Here is an 11747-nt window from a genome sequence, read left to right as displayed (position 1 = left end):
CGTGGGTTTCTGCAGTTGTGGCTCACAGGCTCAGCTACCCCACAGCACATGGAATCTTCCTGGATCAGGGATTGAACCCGTGTCCCCTGGACACCAGCGATTGAACACGTCTCAACAACTGGACCACCAGGGAAGCCCAAAAGAACCCAGCTTTTGGTGCACCTTATCCTTAGATATATTTCCCGTAATGACTTAATAATACTGCCCTGTGATTTTAACTGTACCCTGCCGGTTGGATCTTCAGGAAGCAGGGTTAGGTGTTAAATGGCTTTGGCATATCCCTGGCAAGTCACATGAGCTCTTACTGATTCAAGAGTCTGGTGCTAAGTCTTGGAATGCAGGAGAGAATGGGCTCTTATAGGGTGCCAAGGACTGTCTCCAAGTTTCTATGGCACCTATCTTTCATCTCTAGGGGCAGAGGGGCTACTCAACAAAAGATTGGTTGTCTTGTTATTGAGCCTAGGTTTGGCTGCTTGCTGATGGAAGCCAATATTAGAGAGGCAAGCTTCCCAGGTGGCGCTAGTGGTAAAGAACGCACCTTCCAAAGCAAGAGACAAGATTCCTGAGTTGGGAAGATCCCCTGGAGGAGGAAATGGCAACTCATTCTAGTATTCTTGCCTGGAGAATCCCATGGACAGAGGAGCCTGGTGGGCTACAGTCCATGGGTTTGTAAAGAGTCAACTCAAGTGACTTAACACAAACAAGCAGCACGAAGACTCAGTAGAAAGGAAAAGTGAGTGACCTGGGGAGAAGGTGGACTCGTGTCTGGAGACCAACTCCAAAGATTCTGCTTAGCCATGACAGTTTTTTTTTTTTTTTAATTTTAAATTTATTTATTTTTAATTGAAGGATTAATCTGCTTTACAGAATTGTATTGGTTTTTGCCAAACATCCACATGACAGTTTTTAAAGGGAGAAATATGGGGGAAGAATCTCAGTGAATCATCCAGGCAGGACGTTGGGTTCTCTATCATTCTCCATTGTGTACAGACTGGTTGACTCTATCTTCAGATGTTATCTTGCCTGCACGATCGGCCTGCAGGATTGCTAAGGGGGCTTTTGGGGGTAAAGAGCTTAGTCATTTTTAAACTGCTTAATTCTTTAATCTTCTTTTATCTAGGAAAAGACTCAACAGGTTAGAGCATAAGTCAGGAGTTAGTTTCAGTTGCTCAGAGAGCTCATTCCTGTAACTAGGTTCTTAAAAGGTTAGAGGGTGGGCTTCCCTGGTGGCTCAGACAGTAAAGAATCAACGCAGGAGACCTAGTTCGATCCCTGGGTCAGGAAAATTCCCTAGAACAGGGAATGGCTATCCACTCCAGTATTCTTGCCTGGAGAATTTCATGGACAAAGGAGCTTGGCGGGCTACAATCCATGGGGTCACAAAGAGTCAGACACGACTGAGTGACTAACACTCTCACAAGGTTAGAGGGTAATAGAAATGGGCAAACAGAAAAGGGGCTAGAGACTTCCCTGATGGTACAATGATTAAGAATCCGCCGGCCAATGCACAGGACATGAGTTCAATTGCTGGATCTGGAAGATTCCACATGCCTCAGAGCCATGGAGCCCGTGAGCTACAACTAGTAAGTCTGTGTTCTAGAATCCTCCAGCCACAACTAGTGAGCCCAAGTGCTGCAACTACTGAAGCCCGTGTGCCTAGAGCCTTTACTCCTCAACAAGAGAAGCCATCTCAATAGGAAACCATCACACCGCAAGGAAGAGTAGCCCCCCACATGCCAAAATGAGAGAAAGCCTGTGCAAAGCAATAAAGACCCAGTGCAGCCATAAATAATGAAAAAAAGGGGCAAAAATGCTACTTTGTCTTAACAGAAACACTTGGAAACAAAATATCTAAGAACTTGCCAGGCAGCAATGGCATGCTTAGAGACCACCCCACAGTTAATATGACCCCTACTCCAGTTACCAAAAGGAACCTGGGCATTTTGCTTTCAATATCCTCTCTGGAGTTGTTTCTAACTGTTCAAAGATTAAATGGAATGCTTATAGAAAGCAGCTAGTCTTCACCTAACTACAGAAGAATAAAATCTCATTGTGACATTACAGGATCATGGTTATACCTTCTTGTGTGTGTGTGTGTGTGTGTGTGTGTGTGTGTGTGTGTGTGTGTTAGTCGCTCAGTCTTGTTCGACTGATTGTGACCCCATGGGCTGTGTGGCCCACCAAGCTCCTCTGTCCATGGGATTCTCCAGGCGAGAATACTGGAGAGGGTTGCCATTTCCTCCTCCAGGGATCTTCCAGACCCAGGGATGGAACCCAAGACTTGCGTCTCCGGCATGCCAGGCGGATTCTTTACCACTGCGTCATCTGGGAAGCCCTAATACCTTCATAAACTAGTTGTTTTCCACCTTTGATGATCAGGGAACAGCAGTATATGGCCAGATCAGAAAGTGTAAAAGCTGAAAATGGGGTTGAAGACAGAAAGTCCAATGTGTTGCTGGCCACTGTGGTGTCAGTGCTCTCGATACAGATGTAACCTGAACCCTCACTTGGGAGCCAGAAATCAGCCGAGAAGAGGCTTCGGGAGAGAGACTGCCCTGGCCCCGTCAGGTGGATGAAGTGGGGCTTCATCCCACCAGACAGGCTGGACCCTTGAGTTCCTGACTGGCACCGAAGGGCCTGGGTAAGTCCTTGCTATAGTGTCTTCAGCGGATCTTTATGTAAGGAGGGGAGTGCTGGCGCTAGACGCTAAGGTGTGAGCTGAGCACTTTGAGAGCGAGCATACGGAAGGAAAGTGCCCTGGTTATTACTTCCTGGCAGCCCCTCGGCCTTATCTGGCTCTGCCATATATAGCTGATGCCGGGGTGCAGGGAGCTCAGAGCGGTCAGACACCGTGGACCGAATATCTGGACCTACATCCCAGAACTCGGAGAACCCTGGCCTTCCCTGGGCTGCTCCATGAGATGTGCAGGCCACACAGAGACCCCCAACAGGCTTAATCCTGCCACAGGGTCCGGGTACTCCTCCCTCCGGGAAAAGGGAGTTCGCTCCAGGCGGTGGAGAGAGGGTTAAGGAGGCAGACTCTGCGACCCAAGGCTGCTGGCCGAAGCGCCCACCCGCCATCCGCTTCCCCGGAAGCCCCAGCCGCGTCGGGAGGGCGGGGCTCAGGATCTCGGAGAACAGCTCGAGTCCGCGACCCCACGGTGGAGCAGCGTGTGCAGGGACGGGGAGCCGAGCCTCGGGGAGAGAAGGGACCTCTTCCACACGAGGCAAGGGGTACCCCCACCTGGAGCCGGGGGATCCCACCGCGCCTGACACTCGCCTGACATTCGCTTCCGGTCGGGAGCGCCTCCCTCCCGAGGCCCCGCCCCCACGTCCACTGCCTGCTGGGATTTGTAGTTCGTAAAGGCGGGACCAACAGGCCGGGCGCGTGTATGTGGGTGTGTGTGTGGGGGGGTGTGTGCCAACAGGCCGGCGCGTGTATGTGGGTGTGTGTGGGTGTGTGTGTGTCTGTGTCTGTGTGTGTGTCTCTCGAGGTCCGCTGTGGCGTCCCCATCCTTTTAACCTCACCCCTGAGGGCTCATTGCACTTAGGCAAGGCGCAAAGACCGCAAGCTGGCGTTCCCGAGGTCCTGTCCTATCCCCCACTCCTGCTGGGATTTGTAGTTTAGGCTGGGGTCTGGCCTCGGTGGGGCCGGGAATTGGAGTCCCACCTGTGCCCGGCCTGGTGCCGTCCTTATTCCTGCTTTTTTCAGTGGACCTTGGATCTGGATAGTAGGCCTGGCGCGGGTCGCAATCTCGGCCAAGCTCCCCCTGGTCCTTCCTACCGGCCGGCCTCCACCTCCCACCCCGACCCCCGTTCACCAGCTCGATCTTTGTGCCTGCGCCTATGGGACCAGCCGCCAGATTCTCAAACCAAAGCACGAAGAGGGGCGCGGTCTGGGAGGGGCGGAAAGCCCGGAGAGAAATCCAGAGTGAGCACTTAGCCTGGGAGCCCCAGCCCAGCTCTGCTGAAGCAGGCGATGATCCAGGGCCCTTTCAGTACTTAGAGAGTCTGTGATCAACGGTGTCCCAAAATGGTGACCAGACCCGCCCAGGACTGGCTGGGCACATTAGAGCTGATTACCCTACAGGGTTGACAGACCAAAATTTTTATTTGCCAAATTTAGCAACCCTACAGGAGCCCAGAAAATGGCAACCAAACTCCAGTATTCTTGCCTGGGAAATCCCATGGACAGAGGAGCCTGGCGGACTATGGGGTCACAAAAAAGCTGGACAGGACTTAGCAACTAAACAACAGGATATCAGGGAGGGAGGAGTGCCGGGAGCCGGCGAGAGACATTCCACTCGTGACAAAGGTCATGAGGAAGGAGGCTCGGCATACGCAAAGGCGGGATCGAGCCTCAGGAGTCCCCCTGGATATTCCCGAGCATCTACCCCCCAAAAACCAGAGTCTGCCTACTTTATTGCTTTGTGCTCTCACCTCTGACTTTACTGGGGGCTGTCCCCCACCACCATCTCGCTCTCTCTGTCAAAGAGTTAACTTACAGCTCCAATTAATAAAGTTCCTGGGCAATTAGGAGTGTTTAAATCCAAACCCCTCAGATGGCTCTCTAACTCGCCTGACAAGTTTACCCGGACTCCTACAGCTATGCATACGATTGTTTACAGTCTTCCAGCCTCGAGAGGCACAGGAAGCTTAAGATATTCAAATAGCTTAGAGCCTCTCAGAGAGTTAGAAACTGTCAGAATAAAACTAGTAAAAGATTTCATTGATGAACCAATGCTTGTTGCCAAGTTTTCACATCCCCTGAATTGTATCCTTGAATATGTATTAATTAATAGTTGGTATGTAGAAAAAATAAGTAGTGGCCTTGGTGTTAGTAACTTTAGACCCTTAAGGTAATAAATTCTTTCCTTTGTTGAAAACCCATTACACATCCGCCCTATAGGAATGCAATTTTATCTTTGGAAGATGGCGCCAAACCTTAAAATAATTACTCTTAGAGAAAATAAGTCTTAAGGTTGATAAGTCTTTGTCAAGAGTCATAAAATGTTAATAGGCCTTCCGGCCAGAAGATAATGTAAATCACCTAAACCATTTGTATACGATAAATTTGCAGGAAATAAACTCTGGTTTTTGATAAGGATCAAAAACTGCTGACTTTGCATCCCCTATTATCCTCTATGTGTAACTTACGGTATAAAAGCCCCTGTTGAAAATAAAGCTACGAAAAAAAAAAAAAAAGAAAGAAAAGAAAGCTACGGGCCTTGCTCACCAACGCTTGGTCTCCCCATGTCATTCTTCCCTTCAACTTCCAGCTGAGTCTCCATCTGGAGCGCGGAACCCACCATGCTTACTAATTATGCCTGGGCTTCTAAGATCCGACCGGGAAGGCCTCAGTGTCTCCTTTCCTTCGGGAGAACGGAAGGACGCCTGCGGCCTACGTAAGTGGTGCAAACTTCTTGTCTTGAAGTTTTATTGGTCTCCCGCGTAAACCAAGCTACTCAGCCTCTTTTCTCCACTGAATTTCCTCACTGAGCTATCCTCATTCTATTACTCTTTATATCTCGAATTAACATTTGAATAGGTTGCCTAAGCCATCTCTCCTTCGAATACCCTGGATCAGCCGGGGGTGGACCCCGGCAGAGGAGGGCTCTTCTGACCATGAAAACCAAGAAATACGTCAACTCTGGCCCACAGGTTTGCTTTGAGGATCAAGTTGGGGGATGGGAGTTGTGTGAGGAGAGGGTGTTTTGTAAACTGTAAAGCCTGGGGCCTGGGTGAGGTGTTCTCTGCACTCTGAAGTGCTGGAGAAAAGGTGCTGGGGCTTCAGATCAGATCAGATCAGATCAGTCGCTCAGTCGTGTCCGACTCTTTGCGACCCCATGAATCGCAGCACGCCAGGCCTCCATGTCCATCACCAACTCCCGGAGTTCACTGAGACTCACGTCCATCAAGTCAGTGATGCCATCCAGCCATCTCATCCTCTGTAGTTCCCTTCTCCTCCTGCTCCCAGTCCCTCCCAGCATCAGAGTCTTTTCCAATGAGTCAACTCTTCGCATGAGGTGGCCAAAGTACTGGAGTTTCAAATTAGCATCATTCCTTCCAAAGAAATCCCAGGGCTGATCTCCTTCAGAATGCACTGGTTGGATCTCCTTGCAGTCCAAGGGACTCTCAAGAGTCTTCTCCAACACCACAGAGGGGAAGGTACACTTAGTGTGGACTCCCTGGTGGCTCAGCAATAAAGAATCTGCCTGCAATGGAGGAAACCTGGGTTCAGTCCCTGGGTTAAGAAGATCCGCTGGAGAAGGGAATGGCAACCCACTCCAGTATTCTTGCCTGGAGAGTTCCATAGACAGAGGAGCCTGGCAGGCTACAGTCCACAGGGTCACAAACAGTTGGACAAAACTGAGCGACTAACACTTTCACTTTTCACACTTAAGTGTAGTTAAGTAAGATGTCACCGTTAGGAAAAGCTGGGTGGCAGTTACATGGAACCTCTCTATACAGTTTTTTTTTAAGTGGGGTGTAAATGGGTGGAGGCTGGTCTTACCAGTCAAAGGTTACAAAGCCCTTTCGCTTTTCATTTGGTGACAGCTTTACTGGGTGTACAATTCAGTGTTTTTTTTTAGTATATTCTCAGAGTTGTGCAGTTATCACCACAATGTAACTTTATAACATTTTCATCACCCCCAAAATAAATCAGTGCTGCTGCTGCTGGGATGCTAAGCAACAGCTAATCTACTTCCTATTTCTATAGCTTTGCCAACTTTGGACATTTCATATAAATGAAATCATATAATATGTGATCTTTTGTGACTGGCTTCTTTCACTTAGCATGATGCTTTAAAAATTCAGGTTGTAATGTGTATCAGTACTCTGTACTACTTTTGTAACTTCCTGTGAGTCTATAATTATTTTGAAATAAAAATTCTTTTTTTCTTAAAGCATGTTACCTAGAGAATGAGCAGAGGTAGCCTTTTATGTGTGAAGAACTCAGAGCTGGCACTAGCATTCACTGCTGAGAGCAAGAGAGGCCTTGGGAGAGGAGTAGAGAGAGCAGGGCCGGACAGGGAAGAGAGAGGCAGGTCTCAGTCCAGATGCACCTCAGGAGATCAGGGAGGCTGGGGGTCCTACCACCTGGCTCTGTATTTACTAAGGATGTCTTCAGCTCAGTTCAGTCGCTCAGTTGTGTCCCACTCTTTGTGACCCCATGAATCGCAGCACGCCAGGCCTCCCTGTCCATCACCAACTCCCGGAGTCTACTCAAATTCATATCCATCGAGTCAGTGATCCCATCCAGCCATCTCATCCTCTGTCATCCCCTTCTCCTCCTGCCCCCAATCCCTCCCAGCATTAGGGTCTTTTCCAGTGAGTCAACTCTTCGCATGAGGTGGCCAAAGTATTGGAGTTTCAGCTTTAGAATCAGTCCTTCCAATGAACATCCAGGATTGATCTCCTTTAGGATGGACTGATTGGACCTCCTTGCAGTCCAAGGGACTCTCAAGAGTCTTCTCCAACACCACAGTTCAAAAGCATCAATTCTTTGGCACTCAGCTTTCTTCACAGTCCAACTCTCATATCCATACATGACCACTGGAAAAACCATAGCCTTGACTAGACGGACCTTTGTTGGCAAAGTAATATTTCTGCTTTTGAATATGCTATCTAGGTTGGTCATAACTTTTCTTCCAAGGAGTAAGCATCTTTTAATTTCAGGGCTGCAATCACCATCTGCAGTGATTTTGGAGCCCCAAAAAATAAAGTCTGACACTGTTTCCCCATCTATTTCCCATGAAGTGATGGGACCAGATGCCATGATCTTAGTTTTCTAAATGTTGAGCTTTAAGCCAACTTTTCCATGCTTGTCTTTCACTTTCATCAAGAGGCTCTTTAGTTCTTCTTCACTTTCTGCCATAAGGGTGGTGTCATCTGCATATCTGAGGTTATTGATATTTCTCCCGGCAATCTTGATTCCAGCTTGTGCTTCTTCCAGCCCAGCGTTTGCCATGATGTACTCTGCATATAATAAGCAGTTATATAAGTTAATAATATAAGTTATATTATTATATATAACTTAACTTATATTAACTTATATAACATATAAATATAAATATATATAAGTTAATAAGTTAATAATATAACTTATTAAGTTATAATAAGTTAAATAAGCAGGGTGACAATATACAGCCTTGACGTACTCCTTTTCCTGTTTGGAACCAGTCTGTTGTTCCATGTCCAGGTCTTAGAGCAAATCATTTCAACACCACTTTGCCACTATTTCCTCATCTATAAAATGAGGATAATAAAAGGATCTAGTTAAGGACTTCCCTTTGGTCCAGTGGTTAAAAATCTCCCTGCCAGTGCAGAGGACAAGGATCTGGGAAGATTCCACAGTCCTTGGGGTAACTAAGCCCACAAGCAAGCCACAACTACTGAAGCCCACATACCGAGAGCCTGTGCTCCTCAACAAGAGAAGCCACCGCAAACAGAAGCCCATATACCTCAACTAGAGAGTAGCCCACACTTGCCACAACTAGAGAAATCCTGCTCAAAGCAATGACAACTCAGCACAGTGAAAAAGAAAATAATTTTTAAAAATAGTCTAAAAAAAAGAGGATCTATTTTAGAGGGTAAATGGAAGGATTAAATGAGAAACCCATATGAAGGACAGCACCTGGCACTTAATGCCAACACTCAAAAGAGCTATTATCAGGACCTTAGAGTGGTGCTGAGGATCCAGTGTGATCTTACCTGGGCAGACCTGTCCTGTCTCAGGCACGGTGCTCTACTTGAGCTTCTCTTGCCCTGCTCATTTGTGCTGTATTGGACAGTCCCATTTTCCCAACCAGTCACCAAGGAAATTCAGGATGTCGCCATCCAGGAAGCCTCTGAGTACCCTTCAGTGCTTGAAAACAAACTTTAAAAAAAAAAAAAAATCTGTTTATTTGGCTGTGTCAGTTCTCAGTTTTGGCACATGGGATCTTTATTGCATCATGTGGCATCTTTCATCTGAGGTGCAGGCTTCTCTCTATTTGTGGCGTGCAGACTCAGCAGTTGTGGCACGCAGGCTTAGGTTCCCACAACACGTGGAATCTTAGTTCCCTGAAAGTGAAATAAGTGAAGTGTTAGTGGCTCAGTCCTGTCCAACTCCTTTCGACCCCATAAACTGTAGCCCACCAGGCTCCTCTGTCCATGGAATTCTCTAGGCAAGAATGCTAGAGTGGGTAGCTATGCCCTTCTCCAGAGGATCTTCCCAACCCAGGGATCGAACCCAGGTCTCCTGCATTGCAGGCATATTCTTTACTGTTCAACCACCAGGGAACTAGCCCGTGTCCCCTCTATTGGAAGTCAGATTCTTAACCACTGGACCACCAGGAAAGTCCCAGAAACAAACTTTTAAATTCTGAGCTTTATCCAGAAAATGGGCTTCCCTGGTGGTTCAGACGGTAAAGAATCTGCCTGCAATGCAGGACCCAGGTTCAAACCCTGAATCAGGAAGATCCTCTGGAGAAGGGGATGGCAACCCACTCCAGTATTCTTGCCTGGAGAATCTCATGGACAGAGGAACCTGGTGGGTTACAGTTCATAGGGTCACAAAGAGTTGGACACAAGTGACTTAGCATGCACATTCGGAAAAGATAACCATCCAGACTCCTGGATATTCCTCAGAGCAGCTGAAATGATCTAGAAAACTTCATTGTTGATCAGATTAAAGGCTAGTAGCATCCTGAGTGCAGAGAAGGCAATGGCATCCCACTCCAGTACTCTTGCCTGGAAAATCCCATGGATGGAGGAGCCTGGTAGGCTGCAGTCCATGGGGTCGCTAAGAGTCAGACACGACTGAGCAACTTCCCTTTCACTTTTCACTTTCATGCATTGGAGAAGGAAATGGCAGCCCACTCCAGTGTTCTTGCCTGGAGAATCCCAAGGATGGGGGAGCCTGGTGGGTTTCCGTCTATGGGGTCACACAGAGTCGGACACGACTGACGCGGCTTAGCAGCAGCAGCAGCAGCAGCAGCATCCTGAGTCAGTGTTTCTTCATTTTTTTTTTTTCAATGTTTCTTCAAATGAACATTTTGGGAGAATGTGATATGGAATGTTTAGGGATTGTGACAGAACCCTGCCATCCCCCCAGGCTGAGGAAATGCAATAGTTCAGCCTGATCTGCTCTTCTGGACTGGAGTCAGAAGAGCCAGAAGAGGGTGGACAACAGGTGGGAGGATAGTGTCTAAGCTTTCCTCAGGAGTGGAGTGGAGTCCCTTGGTGTTGCCCAGATGGTGTTCTACCTGCTTCGGTAGAACCAGGCTTTGAATTGTCACTCTCCAGGGAGGTGGTGCTAGTGGTAAAGAACCTGCCTGCCATTGCTGGAGATGTAAGAGACACAGGTTTGATCCCTGGGTCAGGAAGATCCCCTAGAGAAGGGCATGGCAACCCACTCCAGTATTCTTGTCTGGAGAATCCCATGGATATAGGAGCCTCGCAGGCTACAGTCCATGGGGTTGCATAGAGTCAGACTGATTAAAGCAACTTAGCATGCACATGTCAGACCCCATGCATCGGGTCTCATCACTTCATGGCAAACAGATGGGGAAACAATGGAAACAGTGATGGACTTTGTTTTCTGGGCTCCAAAATCACTGCAGATGGTGACTGCAGCCATGAAATTAAAAGACGCTTGCTCCTTGGGAAAAAAGTTATGACCAACCTAGACAGCATATTAGAAAGCAGAGACATTACTCTGCCAACAAAGGTCCATCTAGTCAAAGCTATGGTTTTTCCAGTAGTCATGTATGGATGTGAGAGTTGGACTGGGACTGTGAAGAAAGCTGAGCACCGAAGAATTGATGTTTTGAACTGTGGTGTTGGAGAAGACTCCTGAGAGTCCCTTGGACAGCAAGGAGATCAAACCAGTCTGTCCTAAAGGAGATCAATCCTGAGTATTCATTGGAAGGACTGATGCTAAAGCTGAAACTCCAATACTTTGGCCACCTAATGCAAAGAACTCACTCATTTGAAAAGACCCTGATGCTGGGAAAGATTGAAGGTGGGAGGAGAAGGGGGTGAAAAAGTATGAGATGGTTGGATGGCATCACCGATTCGATGGACATGAGTTTGAGTAGGCTCTGGGAGTTGTTGATGGACAGGGAAGCCTAGCATGCTGCAGTCCATGGGGTCGCAAAGAGTTGGACACAACTGAGCGACTTGAACTGAACCAGACCCCATCAGTGGGCCTTGGAGAAAGTCATACTGGTTGTAATTTTCCAAGCTGCTTGAAAAAGTCCTCTTACTTCTGGGTCAAGGGGCCATGCCCTAATCCTGGTGCTTCTTGTCAGCTGACATCTTGCGAGGTTTGGCCTGCTGTGCATGGTTCTCTTCATTCAAAAGCCAATGTGGGAGTGTGGACTGTTGGTGGTTCACTTAAAGAAGACCTGACCTCCAAGTATGGACACTGGCTGGACTGTTTCCCTCTGAATAAAAGGAAGGGTGGGGTGTTATATCTCCTGCACCAGTTTGAAGCCACACTAGCCTGTATTAGAGTCCTGGTTCTACTACTGAACTGGCAGTGTGACCCTGGACCTGTGACCCACCCTCTTTGAGCCTCTCAGAGGATTATCTATTAGGCAGCATAACCACAAATAGTTGTGAGGACTGAACGAGGTCGCGTTTAAAGCACCAAATACAGGGACTTCCCTGGCAGTGCAGTGGTTAAAACACTGAGCTTCTGCTACAGGGGTAATGGGTTCAGTCCCCGGTGGGAAAGTAAGATCCCAAATGCAGTGCGG

Source organism: Bos mutus, chromosome 11, assembly GCF_027580195.1.
Source record: "Bos mutus isolate GX-2022 chromosome 11, NWIPB_WYAK_1.1, whole genome shotgun sequence".
NCBI classification, from domain to species: Eukaryota; Metazoa; Chordata; class Mammalia; order Artiodactyla; family Bovidae; genus Bos; species Bos mutus.
Note: the sequence above shows the minus strand (reverse complement) of the source record.